The sequence below is a fragment of the Ascaphus truei genome, chromosome 8 (genome assembly GCF_040206685.1).
Source record: "Ascaphus truei isolate aAscTru1 chromosome 8, aAscTru1.hap1, whole genome shotgun sequence".
NCBI lineage: Eukaryota > Metazoa > Chordata > Amphibia > Anura > Ascaphidae > Ascaphus > Ascaphus truei.
The window spans coordinates 8,524,894-8,547,116 of NC_134490.1; the positions used below are offsets into that span (position 1 = coordinate 8,524,894).

The window sequence follows — 22,223 nt, forward strand, 5'->3', positions numbered from 1 at the left end:
CATTATGTAACTAAACAGTGCTTTGTTGACTTGGTCCTAAGACTGGAACATTGTTCTGCAGGAAAACCTGGATTCTGAAATGGTGTACAACATTTAAATTGCATTTATATTCAAATAAATTCACTCCCCACTACGGTTGTAATATTATTATTTGAAGCAGATTTATACCATTGCTGACCTCAGGAAAAAAAAGCTACAGTAGCTTGGTAAAAGCCACAATTATTTCAGTTCATGAACCATTATAATTTTAGTTTTTGGCTGATGATACACCATTAAAATCAGAAGGTGGTAGTATTTGGATTTGAACCGGTGTCATTCTCCGAAGTGATAATGCATTATTTCCCTCCATCTGTGTTTTTCCTTTAGTCCACTCACTTGCTGAAATAACAATAAAATAACAAAGCATTTAAAATAATATATTAGTCATGATGCTGATTATACATTGAGTTATAAATTAAATGACCCACGTAATTTTTAGGGGCTAGATAAATGATCTGTGGAGGACTTACCAAATGTCTTCCCTTAATAGACCTGTATTACAGCGTGGAAGAGGTTAACTGCGCCAAAGAGATGCCGAACTCAACACTCTCTTCCTCTCTCTCTCCCTCTCTCTCTCTCTCTCTCTCTCCCTCCCATCCTCCCTCTGAGAAAAGCTGTGAGAGTGTAAATCCTAATCAGTACAACAGCAAAACTCTTTCAGCGTGCACCATGGTCCCACAACACTGAAATTGGTCTTTTTTTTAGTCTGGAAAATACCAACACTCTGTCATGGTTCGCAGACGATTTGCCGGCATTAACGAAATGCGCGTTGCAATTTCATTTAAAGGAGCCTTCCAAGCTGTATATGCAAAATTTGCTGAAGATAAATAGAATGAGAATAGAGATTTGACCTGTAGAACAGGGGCTCCCTGGAGGATCCGTGTTCACCTCTCTGGATCAAAACAATTAAAAAATAGAAAATGTCCACGGCAGTCCAGGATTAGAAAAATATACAGATTACATTTGTTTAACACATCATGAGATACAAACAATAAAACCTGAGCGACGTTTCGAGCCATAAACCTGCCCTTTCTCCCATATTTGTGTAATCCTGGAGTGCCGCGAATATATATATATATATATATATATATATAGCCTGGCCTTCAGCAGCTATTGCTAATTCTGGGCCTTTCCTCTGTCAGTCCTGTTAGAACAGGCAGTGGAAAGGTTAATTCCTTCAGTTGGCCTGTTTGTGAGTTTCAGCTCTGAGTATTGTAGCAATATTCAGGGGCGGACCTAAGCAACCTTTGATCATGTTAATCCAAAGGGTGGATATTGGTTGGAACACTCCCTGCTGTGTGTGTGAGCCAATCTGTATCCAGTTTTGAGTTGTAATGATTCAAAGTTAGAGACACTCCCTGAGGATATTCAAATTGAGACATGTTTCCTAAAATTAGTATATCAGTTAGGACGAGGAGTTAGTAGGAGAGAAGAGATTGAAGAGAGAGGACAGAGAATTGTTCTCCCCCTCTTGCCCCACCTGGGTAAGGTTTAAGCTGTCATGCGCAGAATGGCAGAGAGCAAGATCAGGCCTAGGATGTTCTGCTGTATGCTGTGTATGCTGCTCTGAATACAGAACCACAGAAAGAAGCTGCTGTGTGTGTATCACTGTTCCTGGTGTGAGGAGAATGGAGTGTCAGTGGAGGTCTCTACTCTGGAGACCAAAGGGGATCCCTACTGGCTGGAGGCACTGCACACCCAGAGAGAGCAAGGTAACCTGTCCCACACCACCCCCATGGCCCTGTCCTGGTTCTCCCCACAACACCGCTGAGCCCTCAGTCCTCCTGTTTGCCAGCAGGTCACAGCACCAAGACCGTGTACAGTAACCAGAAGGAGTGTACCCCACCCAATCTCATGTGGGGCGGGGGGGGGGGGTGAAAGAGGGGTACATATATATATACATATACTGTGTGTATGTATATGTGTATATATATCTGCATGTCTTAGGCAGGTCTGCAACCCCGCCTTTCCCCATTATCACCCAGCATACAGCACTTCCACTGCAGCAAGGGATTCTGGGAAATGACATGCAAATGAGCACACAGTGTCACTTTTTGCCTCAAAAACCATTTTTAACATGGTTCCCTATAGGCTTAAGCTTGCTGCATGGTCACAGCTTTGAGCACAGCCAGGGATATATATATATATATATATATATATATCTGTACCGTGTTAGCCGAGCTTAATAATCAAAACGAATAGACAATACCGTTCTGTGGCTAACTAAATGCATTTATTTGTGTGAGGTTTCTAGATACACTGATCTCTTCTTTCTGCAGTGTTACAAAGCATAAAGCCTGGGAGGATACTGACTGGATCACATGCAAGTGGTTTGATGCCAGTCAGTACCTATACCTGCCATGTTATGGGGCAGGGTTACAACCCCATCCCAGGTATAAAGGTTGGCACTCCACTAAATTGTGTGTGTTTTGTCCCCTCCCTCTGTGGAGTGGAAGTGATTAAACCTTGCCCTATCAAGGGTAAGAGGGTTAAGGATGGGCTCTTTTGGCCTCGAGCTCCTGGGGTCTGATGCAGGGAAGAGGGCGATGTCGGAGTATGATGTGACTGATTCAATAAACAACAGTTGTACCAACATCTGCCTGAGTGTGTCTATGAAGGAGGAGCACTTGTGGGGAGAACTTCTGTATTGTATTGTATTGTATTGTATGTCTTTAATTATATAGCGCCATTAATGTACATAGCGCTTCACAGTAGTAATACACGTGGTAATCAAATAAATAACAGATAATATAAATAACAGATCATGGGAATAAGTGCTTTAGACATAAAAGTAACATTAAGGAAGAGGAGTCCCTGCCCCGAGGAGCTTACAGTCTAATTACAGGAGCCCTACAAGATGGAGGCGCTGCACTATAAGACCTGAGCTGAGCTCCTACCCTATTGATACTCCTTAATACCATATGCGGAGCACTCAGCCTTCTGTGAGCCTACAGGTATGCACCACCACACCAGTAACATGAGGCACTTATCCAGGAAGAGCGGATCCTTAGGGGTTGGGGGGAGGGGTGGGAGGTGCTACACATGTACAGTGCAATCATTATACCTTACCCCTGTTATTCACGCTTTGGCAATACTGAAATGCTCTTTCGGGATGCCAATGAAGCTTGATTTGATTAAGGGGAGTGGTCAATCTGAATACAATGCATAACATGATGTTTGGCAGTGACCCGGCTGTAATACTATTCCATAATGATGTTAGCTCTGTACTTTTAGTACAGAAATAAAGCTCTGAACATAGAGAAGACCTACTCTGATCTTTTACCGCCAAACCGTTCTTTATACTGTATTGGACAATCTTTACTATACATCTAGAGGATGAGCAAATGTGTTGGCATTCAAGGAAGTAATTAATTGATAAGCAAATATTAATCTCTGACAGGGGGTGATAGTATCTCTCTTGTTTTTAAAGCTCCTCGTCATACAGGTCAGTAGAAAGCCACCCCGGATGACATCACGGCTTCCTATTGGCCCGCAGAGAGCGGGGGCATTATGTGATCTCTGCTAGTGGAGCAGCTACCGGTGTCCCCTATGGAGGTAGGTATCTTGGGAAGCAGGGGGTCCCCGGAGCTGACATTACTGGGGTTCAGCTCCAGAGACCCCCTGCTTCAATTCTATGTAAAAAAAATTGCAACAAAGAAAAATTCTGCTTGGATTGTCTCTTTAATAATTGTGAATTTCTCTGAAATCGCTATATTTGTATAATGTTGAAAGTATAAGTAGGACACTCCATGTGTTGCTAGCTGTGACAATATTTCTAGCAATGGGCACATTTTTTTGGTGGATTTGGATCTGCAGCTGATCGGCCGGTTCCTTTGGTCCGCGGATTTCAGCGGTTCAATCTCAAAAAGGGCGGTTTGCGTTTTGCGGATTTTTAAAATTATTATTACCAATATACCATGCAGATTTCGCAATCTGTTGGCAGATTGGATTCTACAACTCCGTCAGCAGATTTAAATGCATCCGAGCTGATTTAAAGCAAACACATTCTCATTACAGTATGTGCCTGTTTTAGATGAGGATGATGATGATGATTTGAGGCAGTAGGATTCAGATGGACAGTCCTCCAAATCAACCAGGGCAGCCATCTACAGCAACACATCACCACCAGTAGTACCACCACGAGAGCAGGGACTGGGTGTGAAAACATGTAGATATGCAGGGACTGAGAGTTGGAGAATATTGAAGCCTTACCTATGGGTGTTGTCTAAAATCAAGGGCATGTTTAGTGGGGTAAGAGTTTGGCTAAGATAAGAGACCTCATAATGGAAGACCACGTGGTGAATATAGTCCCACAGAGTATGAGCTAAAGAAGGAATTTTGGGAGAGGGACACATCATTAGACTAATAATCCTGAGTCCCTCCTCCTACCCGTCTACTTTACCAACACCTATCCACAACAAATACAACTATTTCCTGTACTATTTATTATTATCTATCTGTAACTATTCAATTTCCCCTTGCAACCTTGCAAAGGTATGCCCCTTCCTCGCCTCCTTCTTACGCTCGACACAATGATGTCCATCTTTGTCACTTTTACCTCTATAGCTCCAACATTTTTCACTTATATCTCCCTACTGTATGTACTGTATGGAATTCTCTCCCACTCAATATCCATCAATTCATTGTATAGGTTTTTCTCTTGTAATGGAGAGAGGCTCAGGCAGTGGCAGGGGAGGAGGGCTCTGCTGCCCCTCCAGTGAAACGAGGAGCGGTTTGGAAGCAGTACATGCTCAGTTAGCATGGCAGGCACAACAGCAGTAGATGTACTAGTTGCTTTTGCTGGTGCTTGTAGCAGCTGCGATAGTACTGAGGCTGCATGCCCTGTGGTGTGCGAGCCTCTGGAGACTGCTGCTACTGTTCAGCCATGTTATAGGTAACAGGTTGTGGCTGAGTTGAGCTTGTAGAAAGTAATTTTCCACCTACTCCAACCTCACACGTGATTGGAAGTGACTTAGAGAAAGCAGGTGAGAATGAGGATGTGCCTTTTTCTATGTCGGAGAGTGAGATTCTGCTAGGGCCATCTTTTCCAGCAACAGTCTTTTCTTTGCCATTATCCTCAACTAATTCTGGCTTGCTGGCGACAGTGAGAAATAAAACTTCCTCTTCCAAAGCAGAGGAAATGCTGCAGCACATGTTGCATGTGCATACAACCATGCACCAAGATATGCAGCTTAATCACTGTGATGTCTGGGAGTGTCTTCATCAGCAATCATCTGCATCTTCCTCCAGGTCACCAGAGAACAGCCACCACCACCACACTGACCCAGAAGGAGGAAGTCACCCACACCTAAACTAAAGTGACACTTCAGACCCAGATGGCTCCACACAGCCCCTGGTAGGAATTATCGTCCTAGGAGAAGTCCTGTGTGAAGTACAGTACTTCAGGTTCTACTTACTGATTCCCATTATTTGGAGAGGTCAGTGCCAGTCATACAGCACATTGAAGTTCGTGGCCTTTTAGTAGCGCCTCCTCATTTAGGTCACAATGGAGATCAAACATCCTCTTCATCCTCTTCCTGAAAACAATTAACTTAGTCCCAATATACTGCCCTAAACTTGTCTTACTTGTACTCCTTGTACCTTGTCCATGTCAGAATACAATCATGGAAATTAGTTGGCGATTATGACAAAGGTGTGTACTAGCTTCTGACACTGGTTGCATCTTGGCCATTTTTTAGCTTGGGTCATGGATCATAATTTGTTTTGGAAATGATGGTGTAGATTGTTATACAATCCCATACGCATTTCTCATTCTCCAACATTCATGCTACTTGCTTCTGCTGCTTCCACCATGGCCCCTTCCTCTGGCATGCTTGAACACTGCTGGTTCTACTGCTGTGCAGTGGTGCTGTTACTTTGTACACCATCCCCTTAAATTTTTGTTAGTTTTTCTTATATAATCATGTGCTTTGAATTCAAGGCTATATTGGCTTTTGATTTTAAAATTGTTATATGTAATATGTATAATTACCAAAGCTAAAGAAGTATAATATGCCATGGGCAGGATAGCACTGGTGGCAGCCCAGTTGACTCATTCAGCAGCAGTAGCTTAGCTTGCAAAAGTCTCAGCCTATCACTTCTCATTCAGTCTCTCTTACTAAACCCTGCGGTTACAAATACATGGTTTTATATATGTTTTATATAGGTTTTTCATAGGGCAAAAAAATTCAAATAAAACAAGTACGTCCATGGCCGTCACTCTCAGCATGGCTTCCCTGTTGAAACATCTAGGAGCACATACACTGAGCCAATCACTGTATAAACATCCATGTAATACTGTGTGTGGCTTGTAATGCTGTGTGAGTGCTGGTTTGTTTGGGGGCACCAGAAAATGGGAATAAAAAATTAATCCTTTTAAATGCCACTAGCAAGTTGACAACTGGCACTAACGATGCTGGTGTTTTCTGACTCTGACATTTCTCTCACATGTAGTTCTGCCAAAGCACACCCAGAGGTTAATACCTGGTCAGAATACACACGTTTTATATTGTCTGTTTTATATTGTGTATTATTGTGTGCTGCTATGTACTGCTGTAGGCTACTGTGCGCTGCTGTGTGATGCTGTGTGATGCTGTAGGCTGCTGTGTGCTGCTGTGTGATGCTGTGTGCTGCTGTGTGATGCTGTGTGCTGCTGTGTGATGCTGTAGGCTACTGTGTGCTGCTGTGTGCTGCTGTGTGCTGATGTGTGCTGCTGTGTGCTGCTGTGTGATGCTGTAGGCTACTGTGTGCTGCTGTGTGCTGCTGTGTGATGCTGTGTTCTGCTTTGTGCTGCTTTGTGCTGCTGTGTGATGCTTTGTGCTGTGTGTGCTGCTGCTGCTGCTAAGATTTTCTGGCCTCTCCCCACAGTGCCACTTCCAGGGCTGTGTACTTTTCATGATGATGACAATGATGACAAATTATGTGGCTGCTGTTATTTAACAGCTTATATTGTAAATCTCATCTCATCTCTTTCCGTTTTTCTCACAACACTAGGCCCTGCTGCTATGGCAGCAGTCATACAAAACACTTTGTTTGTACGTCATCACTCACAATGCTCGCACTCGTACTCCTCCTTCTCAACACTTGTTGTGTAACACTATGTTCTGCTGCGGAGGCGGATACGATTTTCTTGCCTCTACCAAGGACACGATAGCCATGCTGACAAATAAATGTGGCACTGGCTGTTGCCGAACACAAACATTTTGATGAATCCTGACGTTATATCTTTTAGTACTACAGGGCCGCGCGGCTCTAGTACAACTGCTGATGTTTATAGTAGTTACCACTCCTACTCTTTTCTCTAGAGCACGGGTGCGCAAAGTTTTTAACCTGTGCCCCCCCCCTGCCTGCTTACCTCCCAGCTCACGCCCCGACTCCTCCCGGCTCTGGCGTCAAATGACGTTACAGGGTCAGGTGATGTCATGTTGCCATGGCCACATACTTTGTCATCACCATGAAAAGTACATGGCCCTGGAAGTGGCACTATGGGGAGAGGCTAGACAATCTTAGCAGCAGCATCACAAAGCAGCACACAGCATCCCTCAGCATCACACAACAGCACACAGCAGCACACAGCAGCACACAGCAGCACACAGTAATACCCAGAGCGTGGGACCTCGGTAGCCACTGCTCCCCCCCATGAAATTCTCCCGCCCCCCCTGGGGGGAGTGCCCCCACTTTGCACACCCCTGCCCTAGCGTCCCACCTCCATCAAGCCACCTTCCCAATCCTCCTCTTCTGCCAATACAAGTAGACCTATTATTATTATTTTCACCCCATCTACTTTGTGTGTTTATTTATTAACATTTGCATGGTGCGCACATCTCCACTCGGTAACACTACTGCTGCGACACACTTTATTCGAGCAAATACCCAGTATGTACCTGGCAGATACCTGGAATGCGCCGCTCCTCACCTCTGACAAGCCCTGTTGCGTTTGCCTTCCCAGCCATGGTTCATGTCTGGCTGACGGGCGGCTGATCTGTTAAATGATAATGATTAGGATTTAATAAGCTGCAATGCTTCGCGTGTCTACCAGATGGCATAAATTCATGAATTGTAATGCAGTATATATATATATACTGTGCAGTATTGCAGCCAGCAGGAATAAAATGCTTCAATCCCTGCCTGGAAAATAACGCAATGCACTCGGGCAGAAAACAGTCACAAACCTCAATACACCCGGGTATACCCGAATTCGTGGGACTAGCCGAGCTCGAATAAAGTGTGTCGCCAGTGTAGGACTTCGGTATGTCCTCGGTAACACTAGGACTTCGATATGTCCTCAGTAACACTAGGACTTCGGTATGTCCTCAGTAACACTAATACTTCGGTATGTCCTCGGTAACACTAGGACTTCGGTATGTCCTCGGTAACACTAATACTTCGGTATGTCCTCGGTAACACTAGGACCTCGGTATGTCCTCGGTAACACTAGGATTTCGGTATGTCCTCAGTAACACTAGGACTTCGGTATGTCCTCGGTAACACTAGGACCTCGGTATGTCCTCGGTAACACTAGGACTTCAGTATGTCCTCGGTAACACTAGGACTTCGGTATGTCCTCTGTAACACTAGGACTTCGGTATGTCGTCGGTAACACTAGGACTTCGGTATGTCCTCGGTAACACTAGGACTTCGGTATGTCCTCGGTAACACTAGGACTTCGGTATGTCCTCGGTAACACTAGGACTTCGGTATGTCCTCGGTAACACTAGGACTTCGGTATGTCCTCGGTAACACTAGGACCTCGGTATGTCATTGGTAACACTAGGACTTCGGTATGTCCTCTGTAACACTAGGACTTCGGTATGTCCTCGGTAACACTAGGACTTCAGTATGTCCTCGGTAACACTAGGACTTCAGTATGTCCTCGGTAACACTAGGACCTCGGTATGTCCTCGGTAACACTAGGACTTCAGTATGTCCTCGGTAACACTAGGACTTCAGTATGTCCTCGGTAACACTAGGACTTCAGTATGTCCTCGGTAACACTAGGACTTCGGTATGTCCTCGGTAACACTAGGACTTCGGTATGTCCTCTGTAACACTACGACTTCGGTATGTCCTCTGTAACACTAGGACTTCGGTATGTCCTCGTTAACACTAGGACTTTGGTATGTCCTCGTTAACACTAGGACTTCGGTATGTCCTCGGTAACACTAGGACTTCGGTATGTCCTCGTTAACACTAGGACTTCGGTATGTCCTCGGAAACACAGGACTTCGGTATGTCCTCGGTAACACTAGGACCTCGGTATGTCATTGGTAACACTAGGACTTCGGTATGTCCTCGGTAACACTAGGACTTCGGTATGTCCTCGGTAACACTAGGACTTCGGTATGTCCTCGGTAACACTAGGACTTCGGTATGTCCTCGGTAACACTAGGACTTCGGTATGTCCTCGGTAACACTAGGACTTCGGTATGTCCTCTGTAACACTAGGACTTCGGTATGTCCTCTGTAACACTAGGACTTCGGTATGTCCTCGGTAACACTAGGACTTCGGTATGTCCTCGGTAACACTAGGACTTCGGTATGTCCTCGGTAACACTAGGACTTCGGTATGTCCTCGGTAACACTAGGACTTCGGTATGTCCTCGGTAACACTAGGACTTCGGTATGTCCTCGGTAACACTAGGACTTCGGTATGTCCTCTGTAACACTAGGACTTCGGTATGTCCTCGGTAACACTAGGACTTCGGTATGTCCTCGGTAACACTAGGACTTCGGTATGTCCTCGGTAACACTAGGACTTCGGTATGTCCTCGTTAACACTAGGACTTCGGTATGTCCTCGTTAACACTAGGACTTCGGTATGTCCTCGGTAACACTAGGACTTCGGTATGTCCTCGTTAACACTAGGACTTCGGTATGTCCTCGGAAACACAGGACTTCGGTATGTCCTCGGTAACACTAGGACCTCGGTATGTCATTGGTAACACTAGGACTTCGGTATGTCCTCTGTAACACTAGGACATCGGTATGTCCTCGGTAACACTAGGACTTCGGTATGTCCTCAGTAACACTAGGTCTTCGGTATGTCCTCTGTAACACTAGGACTTCGGTATGTCCTCGGTAACACTAGGACTTCGGTATGTCCTCGGTAACACTAGGACTTCGGTATGTCCTCGGTAACACTAGGACTTCGGTATGTCCTCGGTAACACTAGGACTTCGGTATGTCCTCGGTAACACTAGGACTTCGGTATGTCCTCGGTAACACTAGGACTTCGGTATGTCCTCGGTAACACTAGGACTTCGGTATGCCCTCTGTAACACTGGGACTTCGTATGTCCTCATAAGTGGATATTTACAAATCTAAAAATGGTAAATAGCTGGCAAAGTTGTTGCTTCCAGCACCCCATCCATAGATAAGCTCTGACATGCTGCCAGGGCTCTGCAGCTGTGTTTTGGTAGTTGAGCAGCTGAGGTAACAGTTGACAGACTGAATACAAAGTTACATGGAGTGCAGTTGAGTTCTGCTGGGACGACCAGGGAAAGATTTCTATGTATAAAAATGGATTTGTTCCCTATGTTTAAATAATCTGAGTCATTCTGTAACAAGTCACTCTCTGTGACTTTACAACCATCATCCATCAATGTGTCAATGTAATGCCAGTTGGTCCCAGCCAGCCACCTCTTTGTTTGGCAGGGGTCCCTCTGTTAAATATAGTTATACAAGTCATCATGTTTACTTCACGCTCTTGAGAGAACCAGATATTGTTGTGTGAAATCTCTCAGGATTGCATTTTTCGGTGACCACAGCTCACTAAGGAATGGTTCTTAATCTCCTTCTTTTTACTTTAATTAGATAAGTTGACAAAAGGTTTGCATACATTGTGTAATACAAGGGTAGATAACTCCAATCCTCAAGAGCTACCAACAGGCCAGGTTTTCAGGATATCCTTGCTTCAGCACAGGTAGCTCAATCAGTTGCTCAATCAACTTGGTTGACAAGTTGGTAGCTCTTGAGCTCTGGCGTTGGCTACCCGTGACCTAATACAACAAAATCCAAATCAATCCAAAACTACTGTATGTCCAACCAACAGACACATAAAACAGCACATATGGGAAAAAGTGAACTTGTATTATTCTACGTGTTTCTATGTGAGTGTGAGCCGTACCATCATGTGCAACTAAACAACTGTATGTCGTTATCAGGGGCAGCTATCATATTTAAGATATACAAATATCACCAAACTAAGTAATGCCCAGGATTATTTAGAGAAGGGCAGATATTTAGTAGACATGACATCATGGGGTTTCTAAAATCTCCCGGCTGCAAAATGAGGGCAACATAGGAAGTCAAGGAGGGCAATGAGGATAGCATAGCTATCAAGGAAAATAAATCCAGTTGAAAACAGCGTTTGTTTCGTGTGATAAATCTGATGCAATTCTTTTTAACTGGGTTTGCCCCAGTTTGCAGCAGGAAGACCTTAGTAAGTAACCCCCATATGTTCTAGACATCAAAGGGACTTGCGTGTATGTATCACGGAAACAGTGGTGCAATTCAGGTGCAAACAATATGCACCATAGGAAAATATCTAATTGAAGCCGGCATGCTGCTGCCTGTTTCTCACAGGATAATAATTGTTTTTGTTTTGTTTAGCGCTAACAGTGTATGTAGCACTGTACATAGAATGTTTGCACAAGCCCCTGCCCTGTAGAGCTAACAATCTATTTTATGCGAGCCTGCTGCACAGGCTGCTGACAGCGGGATCTGAGCCAGGTTCCGCTGCTGCAAACACTGTGTAATTGTTCTCAGAATCTGTGTCTTTACTCGCTGAGCCTCCTCTTTTGCCTTTACGCAGAGCACTCACAATCTTAATATTCCACGGCGATCATATTTGTAAATGTACTTTTACTGAAGATTCAATGATAATGCATTACAATCCCACACAATAAAACACAGTTCTTTGTATGATTTGCTGCACAAGAGTTAGTTACATCAGTGCTTGTACATCTGGGGTACCATTCATTTCAAGTGCCTGTTAAAAAGCCCAGCTAAAACAAATTTGCCTCGTTTGTATTCAGTGGGAAGTACAGGGAAAGAATAATAATGGTTGGCGTCTGGCAATTATATACATAAAAATATTAGGCAATTTAGACTATTGTTAGCAGAAAAAAACTGCCTAACATCCATTATACTGCTAATAAATTCTGATGCAAATGATCCTTTGCCAAATTAATTTCAGACTAAACATATTATTCACTTTTTACATGTATTTGTTATTATTACGCCCTTTACTGGGAAGCTATTTATTTTGTTCCTTTCGTTTTAAACCAATTCATCACAGAATGAATGCGAAAAGTTTCAGTGATGCCCTTTCTATCCTTGGAATTTGGCCACTGTCCACGGAAATATCACATATAATTATTACAGATAGTATATACCGTAAGCAGCTTTGTCTTCATATTCACAATCGTATAATTCCTTCAGTGTGTTCTGTATGAGGGGCCTGGCACACGACAATGTCCCTGATCCAGGGGATATGATGCTTCTTGGGCCGTGGCCCAGCTGGGAAGAGCACACGGGAGTGATTTGGTCCAGCATAGTGGCGCACACAGGGGGAAGTTGTGCCATGATGTCACGTGAGCGGTTCACCCTCATTGGCTGAACCGCGCACGTGACATGGGCAAGCGCGACTAATTCAAAAGAATTGTGCGCACACATGCTGGTTAAACATATTGTCGCAATGTGTTGGATCGCGCTCGCTCTCAGCCTGGATGAGCCATCAGAGGGGGGTAGTGCTTTGTCTGTATCGCCAAATCTCAGTACCTCTGACTTCACAATCTTTGTCTTGGTGAATTGCCACCTTCCATGTAGATCTGATGACAGGCTGTTCTTTCTCCAGGGCTTGTCCTATAGGCCTGTTGTAGAAATAATTCAGTCTACTTCAGGTTCAAGGGTTAATGAGATTGGAGTCTATACAAGCAGCTGCAGGGAGAGTTGTACCCAAGCAAGCTGCTGAGTACACATCTGATCTGCTATTACAATACATTGATATTTAAGGACAATGCTTATGCAGAATTACACATCAGCATTAAACATACCAGTAATACCACAAAAGGATATTTATTCCTATACTATAGTACAGGTCAAATCCCCTAAAAGGTAGGCTGACCAACGTGGTTTGTTTATTTCTCACAAGGCTCTATGCTAATCAATGCGTACAGTAAAACCACTAGTGTGACGAAAGAGGAAATTCCATTTACTTTATCCAATCAGGGCCAGGCTTCTTGCCCAGAAAGAGAACAGCGCTAGTAAGAGATGGAGCGAACACGTTTTCGCTGCTTAGTACGATCGGAATCCCACATTGTACTCATATCGTTGTTTACTTAGCGTTGGCGGCTGGCAAACTAATCCCCCACCACTGAACCTACTAGAAATCCATTGTGCTTCTGACTCAATAAAGTAAATGCCCTGCAGTGAGGTGTGGGGATAAATAAAACTTTTGTTATCGTCTTACTTTTTCATGAATACGGAATATTACATAACCCCGTCTCGTTTTTGCCATCCCAATGTCCAGTTTTTGTCTCAAGGAAATATGGTCAGCCTACCTAAAGGTCACCTTCCCCCACCCCCTCCAATTCCACAGTCTTGCTGGACTAAAGGATCTCCAGTTTTCCTGGTTGGACGGCTCCGCCAGCCAATCAGTTTAAACCCTGGTAAAATAGGAAGTGGGCCAGATACAGATAAGCCAGATACAAAGACAGCTAACAAAATACTTTAACTCTTTACGTGTTAGACTAAAGTGCACCCCGGCATCCATTTTAGGTAAGGCATATTCTACACATTCACAGGTCTCTAATGAATTACAGAATAATGTCCAATCTGGTGGTGCTCTGCTCTTAACAAATATATCTACTGGGGAACTTTACATCTGGAGTAGTGATCCTGACAAGATCACTGGTTTGATTCTCCTGTAGGAATCTGCCTAGTAAACATTTTACCCATCCCTGGAAACTTCCTATTGTGGACAATATTTGGGGCCCAATCTACTGGGAGAAAAAAAATCTAGAATATTCTCCAAAAAGTCACCAGTTAACTGAGTTAAAGCTGCTCCCAAGAGGTTTTGCCGGTCATGTTACCTCATTTTAATTCAGCCGCAGTCCGATTTTCTACGAGAGAATTTGCTTTAAATTCACCATAGGTCACATATCCTAGAGATTAATAGTTGCTGGATGTTCCTTTTCTGGGTACACAATGTTCTCCTCTTCAAAGCAATAGATTCAGACTGTCCAGCCTTGAAAAATATACTGAACAATGTAAAATATTCAACTGTAACAGCTGTTGTTAGCTCAAACAGAGTGATAATAAACCATAATGATTTCAAACTAAAAATTTAACTATGCAACAGAACAGTTTATTGTTTATCAATTGTTTTCTTATGGTGTATTTATTTAAAAAAATAAACAAATGAACCAATTACACTGTAATTCATGTATATCTAAAAATGACATTTCTGGGATGCTAAATCTATTTCTGCAGTGAATAATTAACCAGTGTTTCGTTTAGATCAGTAAACTAAGCTGATGTGCAGTCATTACTAGATGAGTTGGGTTTCAAGTGAAACAGACACAAAATAGAAATAATAGTGACTTACGGCTAAAACTCCCGATGATACAATTTTTAGCAGTCCAAACTGCCGTTTTTTATTTATTTAAGTTGTTCCTCTTTAATATGTGCATCAATACAATTAACAATGATAAGTAATTAGCTAAGTTGCCGATCGATCCGTTCTCCTGTGATCGATCGGCGAATATTTGGCTCATGGGTTCACTAAATGGCCGTCAGTGCAGCAGAAGAAGACCATTTGGGTTTTGTTACCCGGAGGTTGGCACTGGGTAATATTCCAATTCTATGTATTTCTTTTTTTTTTATCCCATCCACTTGACCCGTTGCCTGTCTCTCTGTCTGTAAACCAGTCAATCAGTCCCAGCTGGGAAGAGCAACTGAGCAAATGACTTACACACCCTAATTTGTGGGTTTTAAAAGATATATATATATATTTAAGTAAAACATACACTGGCGACACACTTTATTCGAGCTCGGCTAGTCCCACGAATTCGGGTATACCCGGGTGTATTGAGGTTTGTGACTGTTTTCTGCCCGAGTGCATTGAGGTATTTTCCAGGCAGGGATTGAAGCATTTTATTCCCGCTGGCTGCAATACTGCACAGTATATATATATATATATACTGCATTACAATTCATGAATTTATGCCATCTGGTAGACACGCGAAGCATTGCAGCCTATTAAATCCTAATCATTATCATTTAACAGATCAGCCGCCCGTCAGCCAGGCATGAACCCAGGCTGGGAAGGCAAACGCAACGGGGCTTGTCAGAGGTGAGGAGCGGCGCATTCCAGGTATCTGCCAGGTACATACTGGGTATTTGCTCGAATAAAGTGTGTCGGTGCAGTATATATTTAACTTTTTATTTTAATCAACTACTTTGGGGTATAGAGAGTGGGGCCATCTCACCTATCTTCTACTCTGTCAGAAATAAGAATATATATATATATTTATATATATATACATACATATACACACACACAAACAAACAAAAAACAATTAAGTAGCACTATAGAGTGTCATAATATTTGTGTAAGGGAGTGGATAAATAAAGTAGTGTGATTTTACATTGATAAAAGATCAAAGACAGTGTTGATCACTAATAATTACTAATGGTGCATATCCTAATGAAAAAATAATGTGCTATATATACACAGAGAAACTGTACATATATCAACTCAATATATGCAATAAAAGATTTGTTTGAATATATAATAAATCAAACCAGTAAAAGTTCAAAGTGAAAAAGATCAAGTCCAAAACCAAGTGATAGTTGATCTTGATGGAACGGACCGCTGCTTCAAGGGTGATGTTGCCACATCATAGAATACCTTAAAGAAATAGAAGCGCATGCTCCATAGCATAATACTGTATAATACTGACCATGGTCCTGCATGAAGTCACATCATCATCGTGGTGTTGAGGAGAGTGTGGAGGTATGTTTCTTCCCCTGCCCACCAGCAGCTGATCACAGACGCCGAGTTGCCTAAATATACACTGCTGCTGGAGAAGGAAGCAACGTCTATACAGCCACACTTATCACCTGGAAGACGCACAGATCAGAGGCAGGAACCCACGGATGTTATACTTGGTTCACCAACTGACGCCACGTTAGAGTTTGTCTCGTACATGCTTTTATATTTCTACTCTCTTGTGAGTGCAGATCCTACGGACCATGGTCATCTCTAGTTTTAACAATAAACTCCTAAATATACAGTATTATGCTATGGAGATTGCACTTCTTTTTCTATATATATATATATATTACACAGTAGTATGATTATTTGTTTTTGCATCAAATTCACCCTTTCCCCATAATCCAAAACTAAAACCATTTGACTACAAGACAGATTTTTTTTTTAAAGAACTAACCCAAAACTAAAACATAGGGTAAAGTGCACATCTCTAAAAAAAAATTAAAAAAAATATTACATATTGTATTGGGGTGAACTGTGAAACATAACCATAGACTTAACACATGACAGATATAAAGATAGCTAGATATATACCTTGCACCATTTTTCCAAATTTGGACTATTTTCTCACAATTTTAATAAACTGCATTCATGTCATAATTATTTTCTCATCCACCTACATGTTTTCCTCTCCACCAAGATCTTTGAATTTTTGCCCAATATACCAATGTTTTCCAGGTTTAACTCCGAGGTGCAGAAGTGGGACATTTACAAACATAGAATCACGATTGAACACTGTTGTTAAGTATTTTCTAAAATGTTGCAAAGGTTATTTGAATGTCAAGACAGTAACTACTTCTTAGGTAGGACACCAAAGTGTTACATGGTTGAAACATGGTTCTATTTGGTTCTGTTTTTTGCCATTTACTTGAATATTAGACCCTACTGGCAATTTCCTAGCATTTAAATTACCATCAAAGCATAAGCATCTGATTGTGAAAAGTTAAATCCCAGTGACATTTTCAGATAAAGATTAAAAAATGGTGTTGGCCTTCAAACACAGTTTCATTGTACAGAGGAAATCTAGGATAGTTTAATGTGCTGTTATGTAACGAAAGAAAGGCTACAGGGTCAAATAATATATTATCCATGTTCAAAAAAGCAGGCATAAAAATGTACTTTCTCAAGGGCAAAATCACAAGAAGCTTGTTGATGGGGAGAAGGCTAATGCTTAAAAGTTTAGGCAACACCAAACCTTATATCAAAATTGACATATTGAGGAAAGCAACTAAAGTTAAAGTAATCATTTGACCCAAACTTTTCCCCAAACCTAGCCCCTTAGTCAATAGAGGAGATTCAGGCCTTTGCTTACATGGGAAGCTGTGTCTTCAAATATATCACAACTAAGGCCGTGTCCATACTCCTGCTTCTCGTGCCGAGGAGCGCTCACGCTGTGCCTGGCCAGCACAAGCAGGAGCTTTTGCCTGGCCGGCGAGGTAGTGAGCGCGCTTGCGAGGCGGGGCACGGGAGGTGGGACATCAACCCTGCGGTGCATCAACTCACACACCCCGCTGGCAGCCAGTCTCTCCCATGTCCCATTGGGACCTCCTCCTTCCCCCCCCCCGCAACAACTCACCCCGCGAGCAACAAGTCACCCCGCTGCCAGACAGTCTCTCCCCCGTCCACATGTCTCCCCCTGCTCCACTCACCTCTCCTCATTGGCTGGTTTGGAGTCACGTGAGCGGACTCAGTGCTCAAACTAAAATCCGACTGTCGGATGAAAGTGAGCACGCTTCCGCACGGCTGCAGAAGCGTGCGCGAGCCCCTGCTAAAGCCACTCTCATTGCGGCTGCAGGGGCTCACTGCCGAGCGTCAGCGCGGGTCAGCGCCTAAGCGCTGACAATGTCCGTGGCCTAAGGCTGATTACACTGTGTGCTTGAGCGCGTGCACACATGGCGTGGCGCGCGCCCGACACTCAAGCGATCTCTGCCTATACTGTTTCAGCTGATAGGGGGTATGGTTGAGGCATGGCTATGACATCACAGAGCTGGTTCGCCGTGATTGGCTGAAACGCTCACGTGACCGTGAAGGGACCGTCGCTTGAAAATACTATTTTTTTTTGTCTTTTCAAAACGCGGTCTCGCCATCGGCCACTAGGGGCGGCCTCTAAAGGATCTTGCAATTTGAACTTGGTGCATGCGCACGCACAAGCGCTATTGCACCCAGTATAATACTAGCCTAAAATTAACACAATGCATTTTCCCCCATTTCCTCAATGGATAAATCAATCAAGAGAATGCTCAATGGACAAAATGTCCAATTAATCATATGAAAACTATAAATAATATTATTATGATTACTACTAGAACTAGAGATGTGTGAAATGTTGTTGGCAAAAATTTTCACAATGCACATTTGCAGAAATTCACAAAACTGTGCCATTTTTGTGAACATTTCACCAAAAAGTTAAACTTTAGAGAGATTTGCAAAACTAATTTGCAAACCACATTCCCACATCTCTAACTACAACTATTAATTTCATTTGTATGATTAATTGTTTTAAATGTAGCACAGTACAATAGGGTGTGAAAACAACATTAAAAAAATGAAATATTAACACACGCCGGCAGAGTGAGTGAGGAGGGCTCAGCTCCAGGACTGGGACACACATCTGAGCAGGGCTGATAATGGATATTCCCGCAAAGCGCTGTTCTGGGGCCCCTACTCTTCTCAGTGTTCATCAATGATCTTCCCACAGCTTGTAAGGGATCTTCAATACACATGTATACAGATGACACAATTTAATATGCACACAGCCCTAGCCTCTCCGACCTTCAACACATACATTTATCTGACTTTTTGAGACTTGAAAATTGGATTTCCCAAAATAAACTGTTTTTAAACACTGACAAGACTGTAACAATGTTATTTGGGACCAAGGCTAAATTGTTTAGGCTTCCCATGACTGAGCTCCAGATCAGAACCAACGCTAACACACCTTAACTCCTGTTACTAGTTTTAAATATTTGGGTATATGGTTTGACTCCCATTTAACATTCGGGATGCACATTGATACCCTGACAATCAAAACCTATGCCAAACTAGGTGTACTTTAAAAGGAACAAATCCTCCCTTAGTGTCTGCTAGCCAGAAAGCATATCGCACAGCAGATGCTAATGCCAATTATTGACTATGGGGACATAGTATACGGCTCGGCACCCCAAACCCACCTTAGCAAACTTGATACCTCTACAATTCAATATGCCGTTTTGTTCTCCAATGCAACTACAATACACAGCACTATGAAATGCTCAAAGAGCTAGATTGGTCATCACTTGAGTCTAGGCACAAAGTTCATCTTTCCTGTCTTGCTTTCAAATACTTTCTGGGCAAGCTACCCATCTATCTAGCAAAGCTCCTCACCCCTACCAAATGCAGCACTTATCATCTGAGATCTGACTCCAAAAGACTGTTCATGGTCCCAAGGTTCAGCAAAGTATCCGGCCGCTCCTCCTTCTCTTACCGTGCACCCCACAATTGGAACAATCTACCGGAGACTCTCACATCCACCACCAGTTTAAGTTCTTTCAAAACAAAAGCAGTCTCACATTTGAATCTGTCCTGTTACTATTACATATGCCTATAATATATATTATCTCTGTGCATGCAATGTCTTGTATATAATGTATATCCTGTTCACTTATGTAACTGTATTTGTAACCATGTACAGTATTATTTGTCATCTTATCTCTGTGCCCAGGACATACTTGAAAACGAGAGGTAACTCAATGTATTACTTCCTGGTAAAACATGTTATAAATAAATTCCTATATACACATAATACATTTATTTCATATGGTGCTTTCTCCCAATGGGACTCAAGGTGCTTCAAAATTACAGCCAGTTACACAGCACATAGGAATGTTATAGTCTCTGCCCAGAAGGGTTTACAATTTATGATGTTGTTGCCTGAGGCACAGGGAAATAAACTGGCTTGCCCAAGGTCACAAGGAGCTGACACTGGGCATTGAACCAGGGTCCCCTGATTCAAACTCAGTGTTATTACAGAGTCAGTGTCTTTACTTACTGAGCCACTCCTTCTCCTATAAGGTGTGTACTGTGTGCTATATTCCAGGGGTGCGTGGTGGCGCAAGATGGTACTGAGGTCCCGCGCTATATCTAAGGCATGTAAATGAAATGCCGGGGGACCACGCAAGGCCTCTGAAACTCACTTACCTTGACTCAGATGGCTTCGGGCAACGGGGCGTCAAATGTTGCCGCGGGGTCACGTAACATGACTTCACATGACCCGCATTGTCATACTGACACTGTGTCGCCATGGCAATGCAGTGTCAAATGATGCCATGGGGTCATGTGCCATCACATGACCCTGCAGTGTCATTTGACGCTTACTACAAGATAAGGGGGCACTAGCAGTGGGGGAGAGCAGGTAGGGGGTGTAGGCCAAAAAGTTTACACACCCCTGCTATATTTCATATTAACCCCCAAAAGGCAAGTACTCTAAACTCATTTACTCTGCAATGTACAGTATGGCATGTTCTCTGTAACTCTAAATGTACACCTACACCTGGTGATATCATTATGACTTGAGGATGTGTTTTTTGATTTTTGCATTTTAAGAGAATAATCTGGAAGGAAAAGTGATGTAAAAACACCATTATACGATACGAACGTAATGTAGAAACGGAATAAAATACAATTCAACCTCATTGCATTGCCAAGCCTCTCCAACCCGCCCCCTAAAATAGCAAAGCGTCTAATGGGGAGAAGCAGATTGCTAAAAGGATTTATGTGAACCCCTTACTCACCCACCCAGAGTCATCACTCACTAGTTGGTTATTCTGTTAAAACAAGTGCACAGGTAATCCAAGTCACCCTTTTCATCTTTCTCCTTTATTTTCCCTGATTTTGCAGCTGGGAGATTTTAGAAAATAACCTTCATAATATCATCTACTAAATATCTGTCCTTATCTAAATAATCTTGCGCATTATTTTGTTTGGTAATATTTGTATATTTTGTTCAATGCGGTAGCTGGCCCTGATAACGACATACAGTTGTTTAGTTGCACATGATGGTACGGCTCACACTCACATAGAAACATGTAGAATAATACATGTTCACTTTTTCCCATATATGCTGTTTTGTGTCTGTTGGTTGGATATAAAGTAGTTTGGGATTAATTTGGACTATATTGCATTAGGCCAAGGGTAGCCAATGCCAGTCCTCAAGCGCTACCAACAGGTCAAGTTTTCAGGATATCCCTGCTTCAGCACAGGTGGCCCAATCAGTGGCTCAGTCAAAGTCGAAGACTGAGCCATTGATTGAATGTTATGTAATTGTTATGTTATGTAAATGTTACAGCAGGTGGATCTTCACTGCACTGTGAATGAGATCGCTAATAGAAATGTAACACATTCCCCCTCCCCCTCCCCATCCTCTGGGAGATTTCACTGCTACATGGTGTATTGTGGTGCATACCTGCTGGCTCACAGTAAATCTGAGTCTCCTGCGGTGTTGTGGAGGAGGTCAAAACAGGCTTCTGGAGTAATAACTGATTCGTACTCACGGTGACAGCACCTCCATCTCTTGCAGCCCCCAGGGATGTGGGGGACAATCCCTACAGGATAACGTATTTACCCTTGCCCTGATAGATTGCAATCTCAGGCAGGAAGGTATAGTAAAACACTGGAACACTTTATTAGCACACTGCAGATCTTACAGCTTCACAACAGCAGGCAATTCTTAGGGCCTTCACCCTCAGGATGCACCCTGGACCTACACTCCAAGCCAAGGGGCCCTGCAGCAGTCCTTGCTCCTCCCTTACTCCCTGGTGAAGTAAGAAGTATAGTCTCCCAGTCCACTCCCTGTGGGGAGGGAGTACAAACTGACAGAGCCCTGCACAGTTGTTGGGGCAGCCCAGCTTCTCTCAAGGGTAGAGGCAACTGCTGAATTTGGGGTGTGCAGCTTCTTAAGTACAGGAAAAGCCGGAACCAGGTCTGAGTCCCTGATTGGACACATAGGCCTAGTTGCACCACCTCCCCTGTGACTCACTGAAGCTGCTGGGGGTGGGGAAAACCCAGGATTAGTCCTGGCAGGCCTGCTTTTACCAGGGCTTACTGCCAGGAGAAGGGCAGACTGGTAGCCAGAAACCAGCCATGGCAACAG

At 43.2% G+C, this 22,223-nt stretch overlaps 1 protein-coding gene and 1 long non-coding RNA gene across 4 annotated transcripts in view; one reads left to right on the forward strand and one right to left on the reverse strand.

Annotated features, from left to right (window-relative positions):
- Window positions 1-22,223, forward strand: part of NRG3 (neuregulin 3) — a 573,294-nt gene that overhangs the window by 230,179 nt on the left and 320,892 nt on the right. The window lies entirely within an intron of this gene.
- On the reverse strand, window positions 12,756-18,010 carry LOC142500868 (uncharacterized). The gene is made up of 3 exons (XR_012803323.1): window positions 17,746-18,010; window positions 14,133-14,287; window positions 12,756-12,911 (listed from the first exon to the last, which is right to left on the reverse strand). It is a non-coding gene; the product is annotated as an uncharacterized LOC142500868 (long non-coding RNA).